This window comes from Asparagus officinalis, chromosome 4, assembly GCF_001876935.1.
Source record: "Asparagus officinalis chromosome 4, Aspof.V1, whole genome shotgun sequence".
Taxonomy (NCBI): Eukaryota; Viridiplantae; Streptophyta; class Magnoliopsida; order Asparagales; family Asparagaceae; genus Asparagus; species Asparagus officinalis.
In genome coordinates, this window is record NC_033797.1 from 99,723,221 (window position 1) to 99,736,227 (window position 13,007).

The following is a 13,007-nucleotide window of genomic DNA, read 5'->3' on the forward strand; positions in this document are numbered from 1 at the left end:
ATTGCACATATATACCTTATAGTTTCACTCGTTTAGTACTGGTATAATTTATTTGATTTGTGCAATATTTGCATACCCTAAGTTGTTTAAAATCGAACACTTTGCTACCCTTAGCTTTGTAGATGCATGGGAATGTTTTGTCTTGTATGTATGTTCCCATTTAATTATATGCACGTACATGCTAATTTGATTCTTCTAAAATGTCACATGAAAACATTCGCGCGAAATTGTTCACACAAAAAACGCATAAAAGAGAGTCGTAAAGTGCCAATTTTAAACAGCTCAGGATCCATAAAATGCCGTGAAAAAACAAACGAAAGATACAATAGTGCAAAGCGAGTGGAATTATAAGGTATTTAAGTGCTCTTTAGCCTTACTAACGAGACATGCACCACGTGAGTTAATTAAGATGAAACGAGATAAACTCGGACTGCACATGTGCTATGGAGCCGTGCCATTAATTACACATGTAAGCTTGTCAGATGACGCATCGCACAACGCAACTACTACCATCTATTTCCCAATACTATAGTCTACACAACTATATATGCATCTCGAGAACTTGATCTTTGATTTAAATATCCTCTAGCCATCTACTATGAAGAAAAATAATTTGTTTAAACAGAAATGTCACAAAGCATCCAGCTCGCTACTTAAGAAATTATGCAATTTGCTTGACAAGCTACGTTACGGAATACCAATGCGCGCACACGTGCGGAACGAAGACTTAAAAAGTATTGCCTGTGCGCGCTGTCCAATTTCACCTTCTTTCATCTTCGCCCAAGTTTATGGCAAGTTACCTATGATGGTCTTACGTTCGTATTGACAAATGACAATGTACTGCAAAATCTTTTATCAAAAGGTGGGGGAAAATTGATAGTTGTGTCTATATCCGTATCATGTCTGTATATATCATCACCTTTTTTTGGCGCTCAGCGATTTGTATGAAGCAAAAGATTAAAAAAAGTACAAGGATTCCAAAATGGAATCACCCAAAGACAGCCACCAGACTACATATTTAATTGCAACGCCAACACGCTTAGAACATTAATAAGAACAAGCTAGGATAATACCTGGTTGATAAGACCAATTATGACAATCCAAGGGAAGGAAGGGATACTAGACTTTGAAAAGGGATATCTTTCTTGCATCTGTTTTTCTCATATTTGATCTAGATATCTGTTTCCGGTTATAATGAATACGAATATATATACACACACATCATTTAGATATCCGTAATTAGTAAATGGATACAAATTCACTAGTAGAAAAATGAGCAAATTAGACGGAGCAAACTATTTTTCGTCTAGTTTCCGAAATGAGCAAACTAGACAGAAAAAACTCTATCTAGCTTGTTCCGTCTAGTTTGAAGCAATCTGTATGGAAAATTCCGTCTAGATTGCCAAACTAGACGGAAGAATAATTTTTTCAATAAAATTTTCTAGTCATCCTAAACGGAATTTTCGTCTAGGATGCAACCTAGACGGAAATTCCTTCTAGGATGTAACCTAGATGGAATTTTCATCTAGGTTGCCATAAAAATTAAAAAAAACACCTTTACTCGCCCCGCCACCCGCTCTCCCCTCCACATTCTTCCCCAATTACCCCCCCCCCCCAAAAAAAAAACCCTAAATTCCTCTCCCCACCCCGCCGCCCCTCTCCCCCTTGTGCTTCGTCATCTTCCCATTGTAAAACCCCGTAAATTTTTAAAATATTATGAAAAATAATATTAAATAACTTCTTATTATGATAAATATCATTTATGGATGAATAAGTATGTTGGTGATTGATTGAGATTGTTTGACATCTATATGTATATGTGAAAGTATAATCATGCACATACGTCGACCGATAGGAGCTTATCAGTCGACTGATGGCAAGCCATCAGTCGACCGACGGGTAGTTTCCTAGTTTGATTCGGTTTTGGGTCTTTTTATTTTGTTTCGGGTTTGCCTATATATATTGGTATATTTCACGAAAATTTTCCTTTTTCACCATATCTCTGAACCCTAGCAGTCACCCTCTCCCCTCAAAATCCTAGATCTTATTTTTTATGATTTTCAAGAGCTTTGTCAAGCAAAAACCGAGAAGAGAGTGAGATCGTCGACGTTTGGCGAAGGAGAACCTGTTTTCTTGCATATTTGGGAATTCCTACACGTGTTGAGGCGAGTTTCATCTCCTTCAAACTCATCCCCTTTTTCTTTTGGTTTTATTTTAGTTTTTGATTGATTTTAAAATCTATTTTAAATATAAAGATCACTTCTTGTGAACCGTATAATGAAAAGATCTAACCATTTTGATTTAACAAGATATATAACGGATTTCCAGACGTGGATTTTGAGTTTAAAACGTGATTTAAATACGAGTTTTGTTGAGTTTTATGGTTTTTGAGATGATTTTCACCAATATGAACATGCTAGGATTGTAAGAATCCCCTCAAATATAATAATTATGTTTTCATGTAGCAAAGTGAATCCTAATCTCATTAAATAAGATTTTATACAAGTGTAATCTAAAAAAAAATTCATTTTTGATCACTTGTAGACGAACCTGTAGCTAAACTCGACCGATTAGTCATCAAGAAGCTGAAGTCTTCCTCTGGCCGGTCGACCGATTACAAGCATCGATCGACCGATCAACGCTGTTCTTGGGTGCATGTTGTGCACGATGTCGTCGGTCAATCGAAGAGATATTTCAATCGACTGATGTAGTCTTATTTTGCACTTGTTGATTTGTCATGCGAGTTTGATTTCAATCACGAAGTACGAGACACGTGTCACCACACATGCGTAATCATGAGGGTGTACATGCATTGGTTATGAACACGCCCGAGCTATTTGAGGTGCGTAATCTATCAGTTTGAGTTTGTTTCATTTTACGATAATTGTGGATGCTCGAGTGGGGTTAGTTGGTATATCGCAATGAGACCATGGTAGACTACGCTCAGAGTGGGTTAGTTGGTATACCACAATGTGACTATGATAGACTACACTCTATGATGCATTATTCCGGATTGGGCTGATATGCCTACATTCCGCAGGACGATTGACTAAGGTGGTGATACCACAAGATATTATGAGCACCTTACAAAAGCATTATTGTTTCTGTTAGAAGATTGCACATATTGCATTCATGCTCCCATGTTAGTTACCCGAGAGTAGGGTATGAGACTGATGATGTTATTCATGGCATTTCTATGCGAGAAGTTTGTATCGGATGTTTATTTCTGTGACTGTGCCACCTATTCGAGGGTAGTGTGAGATATTTGACACGACTTGTATTGGTTGAGGTTTGGATTTGTATTTCTTTTATTCGTTGTTTTATTCATAGGATTCAGGATTGGAATTTAGTGATTCATAATTTGAGATACGAGGTATATACATGAGGGTTTCCTTGTTTAGATTATTTCGCTCAACGTACTCATTCTCGTGTTGTGGATTTCTAAATATCAATTTTCACTTAGTTCAGGATAGATGATTTATATATATATATATATATATATATATATAATGAAAGATTACAATTTCTTCAAACAACACACAATAGATGTTTATCGCCTATTGTTTGCATGGGAACTTTGTCTGTGCCGGGGACGTTGATATCTGTGGACCGTCGCGGATCAGATCTAGTTGACATATTGATAATCAAAGCTCCTACTTCACGAAGAAAGTATTCACAGAAGTGGTAATCCCGACCAAGCGAGATTATGACTCTTCTCGGGATTAAGACCAAGCTTAAATCCGAAGGAATGAGGGGAAATAGGTCTTACATCTCTCGAACTCTCTCTTTTTTTTTGAGGAACTTCACCAAAATCTGCTAACCCTCTGAAATTCATGCCTCACTCTCTAATTTGGCAGCACCTCACCCTCTTGATGTCTGCCTATGAAATGAGCCCCTAGGCCTGTATTTATAGGCTTCGGTTGGGGGTTTTCGAATAAGAATGATGGATTTGGCCTTATCCTCAGTTGACAACTATGTAACCATGTTTAGAGATAATATATAGGCAGTTAGGAACCTCTGGAACAAAAGCAATCCTGTGAAAACTCGTCAAAAACCATCAAAACATGTTTTCGGATCGAATCTGGCTGAACCGGGTGCAAAACGAACCGAACCAATTCGGTTCAGGCGCGAACCACCATTTGGGGGCTCGGCCCATGGCCGAGCCACTAGCCTGGCTGAGTTGTTTTGACGTGACTCGGCCACCAGGGGCTTTCTCGGTATGTTCGGTCTGGACTTGTTTTGTCCTTCTGCGTGCATTCCGTCGTTTTGTTGACTTGTATACTTCACCGATTCACTTCATGCATTTTGTGAATGTGCAAGTCGCTTGACGATGACCGATGGGCGTGTAGGCCACTTGGTTCGCCGTTTCGATGGCCAATGAGCGTACGTGCCACTTGGAGCTGGCTGATGAGTGCGCGGGCCACTTGGAGGTGATCGGTGAGCGCATGGGTCACTTGGTTTGCCATTTTGGTGGGCGATGATCGTGCGGACCACTTGGCGGTGACCGGTGAGCACGCGGGTCACTTGGAGCTGGCTGACGAGTGTACGGACCACTTGGAGGTGGCCGGTGAGCGCACGGACCACTTGTCTTGCCATTCTGGTGGCCGATGAGCACGCGGGCCACTTGGCATTGTTCGTTCCTGTGGTTTGTCGCTATGTCATTAATAGTTCGCCGATTCGCTTCATGCGCTTGTCGACGTCAGATGATCCTCTTTGACTCGGATAATCTTCTTTAATTTGGATAATGACGTTCATCATCTTCTCTTTGTTTCGAGCTGTGTGTGGATACCTATAGGTATTTTTAGATGCCTACAGATACCCCCTCTAAAGTATTTAGACTCATTCTTTTATAGAGGAGTGTGGAATGCTTTGGATAAGATAGGCCATGTTTTCAACCTCTTCAGTATTTTATTGAGGAGATTGCATAGAAGGACTTAAGGATTGTTTTAATTCTTGACTTCTTCAGCTTTTAGTCTATTCAGTATTTTGTCGAATAGATGAAGTTTTTCCAGCACTGCGTTTATCGTCTGACCGTTGTCGAAATCTTAAACTAAAGTTAATGCGTAAATTTCTGAGCTTAGCTCTTGTCATTGAGATGACTTTGAACTAACTATCTTCATCGGTAATTCATATCTGAATGTGATTGAACTCCCTGAAATTATCCTTTGCCTTATTTTGGTGAGATTGCTGATGCGTTGACCGGCATCAACCTTTACTGTAGCATGTTGACCGATGTTAACACAGTTTATACTCGTACGTTTGTTGAAGTCTATATAGTTTAAGCTCTTAAGACATTGGAGCTTGGTGGTCCCAAATGTTAGGGTAGCAGAACCAACTGTTAAAGCTGATTCATCTGTATGTATGGCTCTTATTCTGAAGTTATTAGATGCTCAAGTCATGAGACCAACTAAGGGGGCTGGTGTGTCAATGACTCTCATATTTATAGGATTTTTGGCAAACCCTCAGCCATTAACGGGTTTGATGAGCCTTTACCGACTACCGTTTGAGTCGGGCTAGCGGGCAAATTGTTTAAGTACGTTCCACACGTAACGTTATGCTAAAATAGTTAACTCTTTTAGTCCTACGATATTGAATACATAGACTTTATCTTCCTCATAGGAATAGACTACCCGCCGCATGTATCAGATGCAGACTCAGGATTTTTGGCAAATCCTCAGCTATCAATGGATTTGACGTGCCTTTACCAATTACCATTTGAATCAGGCTTGCATGCGGATTATTTAAGTCCATTCCGCATGTAACATTGTGCTAAAAGAGTTAACTCTTTTAATGTTACGATATTGAATACGTAGACTTTGTCTTTCTTACGGGAATAGACTACCCGACAATGCGTATTAGATGCTGACTTATCCCTTCTTAAGATTCGGGATAAAATTCCCCGTGCGTGTAAGATGTAGATTTTGGTGTTATTAATAATGGCCTACCACAATATCGAATATGTGGGTTTTTATCTTTTTTACGGTCAAGGATTAATCGACAATACGTGTTAGGCGCTGACTTATCCCTACTTAGACTTCGGGATAAAATTCCCCAGATTTGGATTCTGGTGTCTTCTTCAATCGGTGAAAGACTAAACCAGCAATGCGTGTTAGGCGTTGACTTATCCCTACTTAGACTTTGGGATAAAATTTCCTATGTGTGTAAGGTACGGATTATGGTGTTATCAATAACAATCTGCCATAATGTTGAATATGTAGGCTTTTATCCTTTTTACGGTCAAGGACTAACCAGCAACGCGTTTTAGGCGCTGACTTAGCCCTACTTAGGATTTAAGATAAAATTCCCCGTACGTGTAAGGCATAAATTATGGTGTTATTAATAACTACCTACCACAATATCGAATATGTGGGCTTTTGTTCTTTTTATGGTCAAGGACTAACCGGCAACACGTGTTAGGTGCTGACTTATTCCTACTTAGGCTTCGGGATAAAATTTCCCAGACTTAGATTCTGGTATCTTTTTCACTCGGCGAAAGACTAAACCGGCAATATGTGTTAGGCGTTGACTTATCCTTACTTAGGCTTCGGAATAAAATTTCCCAGATTTGGATTCTGGTGTCTTCTTTATTCGGTGAAAGACTAAACCGACAACGCGTGTTAGGCATTGACTTATCCCTACTTAGGCTTCGGGATAAAATTCCCCATGCTTATGAAGCACGGATTTTGGGAGTTGTAATGTTAAAATATTGTGTCTTCTCTTGGGAAAAAGATAAACCCGACGCGAGAGAGAGGAAGAATTTTATATTCTATCTCCCAAAGCTGAAGAGGAAGAATTTTATATTCTATCTCTAATTACAAAAGAAACTCAAAGTGGGATCTCCACTTCAAGAATCAGGAAAGGTGAAACTAAGAGTGGGATCTCCACTCCAAGAATCAAAAAGATTCGGATAATCCTAATTGTCGAAAGGTTTGATTACCAAACTAAAGGTGGGTTTCTCGTTTATCGAGAGTGAATTATGGTTTTGGCCCTAACTATAGGAAGGTTTGATCAAGTAGGATTTTGAGACAACCTTAACTGTAGGAAGGTTTGATCACTCGATTTGAAAGTGGGCCTCTCGTTCATGGAAGGAATCGAGAGGAGATTTTGGTTGTAACCCTAACTATAGGAAGGTTTGACCAAATGGGGGTTTGAGATAATTTTAACTGTTTAAAGGTTTGATCGTTCAATTTGTGGACCTCTCGTTCATGGAAAGAATCGAGAGGGGATTTTGATTGTGGTCAGAACTGTAAGAAGGTTTGACCAGGTAGACAGTGGGAGTGAGAGTACAAATCACAATGGGAGTGTTGACTTGTACTGATTACTCAGTGGGGGTTCTTGGTGTTAACTGATAAGAACTTAAGACGAAGGGGTTTGACAATTCGTCAAGGATTGACAGATCAAAATTCCAAGTATTATGTCCGGACTCTAACAATGGAAGTGTTGAGTGCACGGACGTAGCGGGAGTTTGAGTGGATTAAACCTGAAAGAATTTTAGTGGACCCACCATCAATTAATTTGATTAGTGGGAGATTTCATGGTGGAAGATCGTCAACACCAGTGGAGTTTATTTTGGAGGGAAGATTGATCCAACGAAGTAATCAAATCTTGTCTCAGCAAAAGAGTGCTTGGAAATTGGTGGAATTGATCCCGACAATGAGATGTGTTTCACCCTTGAACATTCAAAGTCCAAGTAGGAGTTTCTCATTTATCACTTCTTTGTAGTGACCGGATTATCCCTAAGAATACACTGTAGGCGTTAAAAAATACTAATAGATATCCAAACATAGAGAAGATCATCACCTCATACTGTCTTAGGAGAAAAATCAAGACAGATATGAACTGTCTCGCCAGCGAGACAGTGTTTGCTGTCTCGCTAGCGAGACAGTGTAGTACTTGCTGTCTCGCCAGCGGGACAGTACTTGCTGTCTCGCCAGCGGGACAGTACTTGCTGTCTCGCCAGCGGGACAGTATTTGCTGTCTCGCCAGCGGGACAGTACTTGCTGTCTCGCCAGCGGGACAGTACTTGCTGTCTCGCCAGCGGGACAGTGTTTACTGTCTCGTAGCGAGACAGTGTTTACTGTCTCGCAGCGGGGTAGTGTTTACTGTCTCGCCAGCGAGGCAGTGTTGAAATGGTCAAAAAACCACCTTGATAACTACCACACACATGTCCATTAACTGCCAAAGGACGTGGGAAACATCATGGACAAAAATCACGTGAATAACTGCCAGAATAACGGAGTTTGAAATGTGGGAAGGCAGTTACAGCGAAAACTGCCAGGAAGATTCTTTTTCAGAGACAGTATTTACTGTCTCCCGGGCCGAGACAGCAAACACTGTCTCGCCCCAGCGAGACAGCAAACACTGTCTCGCCGTACTGATTTCTATGATTGCTGAGTTTTTGCAGTTACAGACCCTTGAGGCTATAAATACCCCCCTAGGGTCACTTCTGGAGGATCGAGCACATTATTGAGCAATTTAGAGCAGAGAGAGAGCAAACACTATTGTTCTTGGATTCCCTTGAGATTCGAGCTTTGACTTGATCTTAAGAAGAACGACTATCTTACTTTGATAAGATCTTCGTTTCAAATTCTCACTTCGATAAATGAAGGAAGAATCATTAAGCCCCCTTCACGATCTGTGATTTGGCGGTCCACGAGTCAAAGCGCTCACGGCACAGGCAAAGTCCCACAAAAACAAGAATCGATAGACGATTTTTATGTTATTTTCCAAGAGAGTTGTAATTTGCTTATTTTTCGTTGTAATTCTCTGTAAACAAATTAAGTTTTAATGGAATCTATGTTGAAAACAACTTTCGACGAAAACATACACCATATAACATTCTTCCAGGAATTTCCCGTTTCATGAATCATCCACCCCCAGTTTCCTTTGCAAAACCGGGTCTAACATTGTACTTAGTTGAATGACCGGGTTATCCTTAAGAATACCAGGCATGACACTCTCCAGGAACTTCCCATGAAAGAAAGGAAATAGTTTAGACTAATATACCTGTTAGAGTATCAGGGAGCAGTTTAACCTCATATATACCGGTTGGTGGGTTGAGAAGCAGTTTATACTCGTATACTCTTCGGAGTGTTAGAAGAAGCAGTTTATACTCTTATACTTGTCGGAGTCTTCATTCGGCTTAATTTAACATTATAACGTCAGCTTCAACCAAGGTTTGGATGCTATTCTTGAGAGCAAAGCAAGCCTTGGTAGGATGAAGGATCCTCTTGAGATACACACAGTACTTTGGATCCATAGTATTGTTAACTTCCTCCTGATTTGCGATAGGTGATAGCTTGATCTTGTTGTTCTCGAGGAGGAATTCGAAAATGGCTGGAACGTCTTCGTCTTTGAAGGAGTATTCCTTTTGGAATCTTGGATCCGAAGTCTTTTTGCTATCTCCGGAATTGCTATTGTGACGTCTGATTAGCATCAACAATAGCTGCAGGGGTCTTCCCTTTACCACGAGAGACGAAGCTTGAATTTGGAGGGTTATCCATTGGTTGGCTTCTCTCGGCTTTCTTCCTTTTGAGGAAGCGTTCGGCTTGCTCTCCGCGTACTTTCAACTCTTTCTAGGTGTTGAACGGTGCTACTCCCATAACTTCCAACACGTCCAAAGAGAGGTTGTTATGACAGGTTTGGAGGATGAAGTCCTCTATGATCGGATCTCGACAGTTCATCGCCTTATTCCGGAAGCGCTTGATGAAGTCGTCGACCGTCTCGTTGTATTCCTATTTCTCATCGAAGAGTGTCCTGATTGACACCTCGGCGTCATCATCAAAGAAGTGATCGAGGAACAGGTTCTCCAGATCATCCCAACTGTTAATGCTTCCAGGCTTGAGACGGCGGTACCAATTGAAGGCGGGCCCGTGAAGGGTACCAACAAATGACCGGACCATCAATGCCTTATTGTCGGAGATTATGCCCAAGTGGAACTTGAAGTAGATCAGGTGCTGAGTGGGCGAACCCTTTTCATCGAATGGCGTGAAGTTGATCAGGTTGAACTTCACCGGGTATGCTATTGAATCCCACTCTCTTGGATAGGGACACGAAATACCGATCTTCTTGACTTCTCGAGCAGACATTAGACTGTTGATTTTGTTCTTGAGGTATTTCATCTTTTTGTCCTCATCTGTATCATGCTTTAGATGATTTCTAAGAGGAGCAACGTAGCCACCCCCGGCATTGTCATCTTTGGTGGGACCACACCCTAACGTTTTGATCAATAGGAGAGTTATCTGCATCAAGATGTTCGTCCATGTCTGAATTGTCACCTACTTGGTAGGCATTATTATGATGACTAGATTCACCAATTTGATTAGACAAACCCGAATTTGTTAGTCATGCTCTTCCCTCATCCGCAGCATAGCCATTTTCATTTCGAACTTAAAGTTCTCTTTTTTCTTAGCCAAGGCATCCTCGATGATCTTGGCCATTTGCTCGGTGTTGACCATAAACGCCTCGTGGGATTATCCTAGGCTGGATATCATATTGTCAGAAGCGACTGCATAGTTAGCCTGATGCTTCATCATCCGAGGATAACCCCCTATTCATTCTCTGATAGTCCCTACGTCTAGTAGTCCCTGCGCGTAGACGAGTTAGACGATGCGATATGAGGGGGGCAGAACTAGAAGGTCGAGTCGATTTTCTCTTATCAGCCATGTTAATTGTGAGTTCTGGAAGTTCGTCATCTTGAACGATTGATCATTTATTACGAAAACACCTTGGCTTGGTTTTCAACACTTTAAAGGAAAGCCTTTGGAATACCGAGACCCTCTATGGAGCGGTCTTGGGGTAGCTACATGCTGATAATACTGCCCTGATAAGTTTGGCATACGGACAATGAAAGTCCATCTCCCAGGTATCTCTCTTTCGAGATCTATTTGTACCCCCAGCCCGATAGTACAACTCATCGGCATAATTATCGGAGTAACCTATCATATGTTGGCACGACTTCCCAGGTATAATGTCATCATTGTTAGACAAAAACATTTCCTTCTGGGGGTTCGACGCCTTGTTAGCACTCTCAAGAGTCGCACATTTTGAGCTATGCATTCGCGAGCGTGGGACCTCAACGGGCTCTTGGACTTCAACATGTAGTTTGAGGCAATCGGTTATAGGATTTCCTCTTTACGAGAAGGCTCAGACTTGTTATGAGGGCAAGTGCGACCCCTATCTCAATGAGTTGCTCGGGGTTCAGTCACAAGACCCAAGCACTCTTTGATCAGAAATTTGTTTAGATTCTCATGCAAAGGACCCAGGCGATCTACCATTCTCATCTTGAATCAGGACAAGTCCACGCTGCCGTAGGACTCTACCGGAGGTGCGTGATTCGTTGGGACAGGAACAGGGGCTATCAGAGGCTTAAATAGGACTGCATAAGGTAAACCAGGTGCAAAACGAACCGAACCGGTTTGGTTTAGGTTTGAACCACCATTTAGTATTTGGGCGAGCCACCATTTGGTGGCTCGGTTTGGGCCAAGCCAGCCAGATGTGGTTCACGAGTTCCGAGCTTTGTTTGATTTTTTTTTGACGTCGTTTCGGACTTTGGCTTCCTGACTTGGTGAAGTTTTGGTGGCTTCTTGACTACCTCTTCTTGCTTCAACATTTGTGCCTCTTGCACGAGCATCCGCACATGCGCGAGTAAAACGCACAGTGTTTTTGGATCCGTTCTTCGAGGGTTGAACACGTGCTTTTGACGCGGACCCATTCATTCATCACTGGCTTGGAGGAGGAGTTGCCTGCTCGCTATTGCGGTGCTTGGCGCATCCTGGACTTTAGATCCGTGTCATAACGGATTCCGTCAACTGGCTCCAAAGCTTTGGCTAGCTGGCGCGCGAGGCATTAGCGCTGCCTTTGGCGAGCTCTCTTTGATAAGTTGCGTGTGCCTCCAGCGGCTATCTCCCTTATTAAGGAGGAGTCCAGATCTATAGATCCGGCCTCGTTGGAGGTCAGAGGGGCGTTGTAAGGCAAGATGGCAACAGCAATGGGGGCCTTGCTCTTCCTGCGCTTGTGGGAGGTGGAGGATCTAGAGGAGGATGATAGATACTCCTTGAATTTCTGTTAGTTGAACTCGTACTCGACCTCTTCATCAACCGGGATCCGGATCCATAGTTACGGCACGACAGCTTCGACAGCAAAGCTGTTGGCTCCCACTATGGTTGCTAGCGTGTTTAGGGTCAGAAATTGCTGTTTTCATTATCATCAAATCTATTACAACTTCAATCATTATAATAAACTCAAATAAAAAAGTTGATCTTTTTATAAGATCTCCTTAAACAATGAAAATGAAAGAATACAATTTCTTCAAACAACACACAATAGATGTTTATAGCCTATTGTTTGCGTGAGAACTTTGCATGTGCCAGGGACATTGATATCCGTGGACCGCCGCGGATCAGATCTGGTTGACAGATTGATAATCAAAGCTCCTACTTCATGAAGGAAGTATTTGCAGAAGTGGTAATCCCGACCAAGCGAGATTACGACTCTTCTCAGGATTAAGACAAAGCTTAAATCCGAAGGAATGGGGGGGGGGGGGGATTTTTTTATTGAGGAACTTCGCCAAGATCTGCTAACCCTCTAAAATTCATGCCTTACTCTTATCTCTTGAACTCTATATTTTTTTATTGAGGAACTTCGCCAAGATCTGCTAACCCTCTAAAATTCATGCCTTACTCACCAATTTGGCAGCACCTCATCCTCTTGATGTCCGCCTGTGAAATGAGCCCCTAGGTCTGTATATATAGGCTTCGATTGGGGGTTTTCGGATAAGAATGATGGATTTGACCTTATCCTCAGTTGACAACCATATAACCATATTTAGAGATAACATCTAGGTAGTTAGGAACCTCTAGAACAGAAGGAATCTTGTGAAAACTTGTTGAAAATCGTTAAAACGCATTTTCGGATTGAATGTGGATGAACCGGGTGCAAAACGAACTGAACCAGTTTGGTTCAGGCGCGAACCACCATTTGGTGGCTCGGCCTATGGCCACTGGCCT